This window comes from Montipora foliosa, chromosome 12, assembly GCF_036669935.1.
Source record: "Montipora foliosa isolate CH-2021 chromosome 12, ASM3666993v2, whole genome shotgun sequence".
In the NCBI taxonomy this organism is placed as follows: domain Eukaryota; kingdom Metazoa; phylum Cnidaria; class Anthozoa; order Scleractinia; family Acroporidae; genus Montipora; species Montipora foliosa.
In genome coordinates, this window is record NC_090880.1 from 6,385,704 (window position 1) to 6,388,203 (window position 2,500).

At 33.9% G+C, this 2,500-nt stretch overlaps 1 protein-coding gene across 4 annotated transcripts in view; it reads left to right on the top strand.

Moving 5' to 3' along the window:
* Positions 1-2,500, top strand: part of LOC137978896 (neuropilin-1-like) — a 76,268-nt gene that overhangs the window by 42,338 nt on the left and 31,430 nt on the right. The window lies entirely within an intron of this gene.

Sequence of the window (2,500 nt, forward strand, 5' to 3'; positions counted from 1 at the left end):
TAAAAAAATTATGATTTTAATGAAAATACAAACCACGAAATACTAATGTAATTAATTTTGATTTAATGTATAAATATATTTAAGAATATGGAACCGACAATGAGAATTAAACATTATTTCAAAATAGAAAGTCAAAACCAGAAATTTTATCCCAGGTTCGAATGAGGCCTAACACTACTGTGAGGTTTATGCCCAATTATTCCATCAGAGATCAACCCAAGTATTGGAATTGGGCCCACACAAGGACAGAGAAAAACTCTGACCAGGGTGGGATTTGAACCCACGACCTTCGGATTAGATCACCGCTGCTCTACCGACTGAGCTACAAGGCCAGAACGGGAGCAGGCCGTGGGTATGTGAGGTGTTATTCACAAGGACAAATTCGGCTCGGCCCAAGCCTAATTTAGATAATCATTAGTTGTTGTCCTTCAGTAGCATATTGAGGTTGATGATTCCAATACTAGGGTTGATCTCTGATGGAATAATTGGGCATAAACTTCACAGTAGTGTTAGGCCTCATTCGAACTTGGAATCATCAACCTCAATATGCTACTGAAGGACAACAACTAATAATTATCTAAATTAGGGTTGGGCCGAGCCGAATTTGTCCTTGTGAATAACACCTCACATACCCACTGCCTGCTCCCGTTCTGGCCTTGTAGTTCAGTCGGTAGAGCAGTGGTGATCTAATCCGAAGGTTGTGGGTTCAAATCCCACCCTGGTCAGAGTTTTTCTCTGTCCTTGTGTGGGCCCAATTCCAATACTAGGGTTGATCTCTGATGGAATAATTGGGCATAAACTTCACAGTAGTGTTAGGCCTCATTCGTACTTGGAATCATCAACCTCAATATGCTACTGAAGGACAACAACTAATGATTATCTATCTTGAGTATATTTATTAGATCATTTTAACGCACTTCATTTTTTTTTAAACGTATAGATTTATTTTGTGTTGGTAATTTTTAAAAAGATTTTGGTATAAATTTTTGAAATAATTTTTGAATTTTTTTTTTTTGGTGGTAATTTTTATTGTAATTTTCATTTGCTATTTATGTATTGTAACCCGCTGTGAAATATTTTTAAAAATATATAGATTAATTTCAGTGCTGGTATTTTTAAAACACGCTAATTATCTTTTTAAAAGCATAGGCAAAAATTTTAATATTAAATTTATTTCAGCTCTTAATTGTTGTATTTTATTGTTGTATTTATTGATGATTTTTTTTAGTAGGAATTTGTCTTTGGGGGAAAAAATTGCCAAGGTCAAATTTCAAGGTCAACTTATTAAAACAGTTTTTTATTAAAACACAAAAACAGATTTATTATTTGATTTACTATTTGATTTATTATTTGAATTATGTGCTGATACCCCCAGTTACTATATTACTATTACTGGCTTGAATATCTCGACTTAGTTTAATTTTTAAATGTCTTTATGATCATATTGATCTAACTCACTCATTTAATTACTATTTTTCCCTTGTTACGAGTCAGACGCGTCAAGCATGGTCAGGGCTAAACTTAAAGATTAATAATAATCGTGCATTAACTTTTTAGGACTTCTATTTTAATAGGATAGCAAATTTGTGGAACAATATACCTAATGAATTTAGGCAGGCTGAGTCTATTGACTTTTTTAAGCGTAACTGTACAAAGTCAAGCACAGGTTACTGCCTCCGAACATATTTGATTTATTTAGTGGCACTCTATCTGGGTGCATCCTCAGGAACTCAGATTTTCATATATCCAGAATCTATTCTGTCCACTATGGCAAACATTCCATAAGATATCTCGGACCATTTTTGGAGTCAAAACTTGGACATAGCGACAGAAAAATGCCAACTTTAACATTATTTGTCTAAGACATCCGCAGAAAAGACCTGGCGAACCTACTTTCACATTACGTCTGTACAGGGAATTGTCTGAGATGTGTTTAGGATTTAAGACATATTTAAAGTTTGTATATAGTTGTATAGGTAGAAATTATTATATTTTAGTCTGTATTTTAAAACATAAAAGGAATTCTTGATATGTTTACATACTGTAACAAGTGAGAGCAAATTTTAACTTAGCTTATTTTATTAGTAATTTTATTGGGTGTGTCCACGATTGGTCGGCCTCTGGGCTGACTACAAGTTTTAGACACTTAAATTAAGTTTATTGATTGATTGATTCGAAAACCTTTTATTTTCTCTAACCCTACAGCCAGTAATAAGAACACAGCCCGCTTTTTGGCTAAATCTGTACATTTATTTTATTGTTGTTTACATCAAAGTCTGGTGCTATTGGATAAAGGGCCTAGTTTCTAAACAAACTGGGTGCTGCGTCGGTGGCAGAGTGAGACACAAAAATAAATTAAACATTTTAGAGAAATTGGAAAGCTGACGTTTCTAGCGTTAGCCCTTCATCAGAGTATGGGTAGTTAGCGTTCTTTATAGTACTACGCCATTAGTAGGGATATACCAACGTAGATAACAAGAATAAAGTAGTTAAAAGAAAA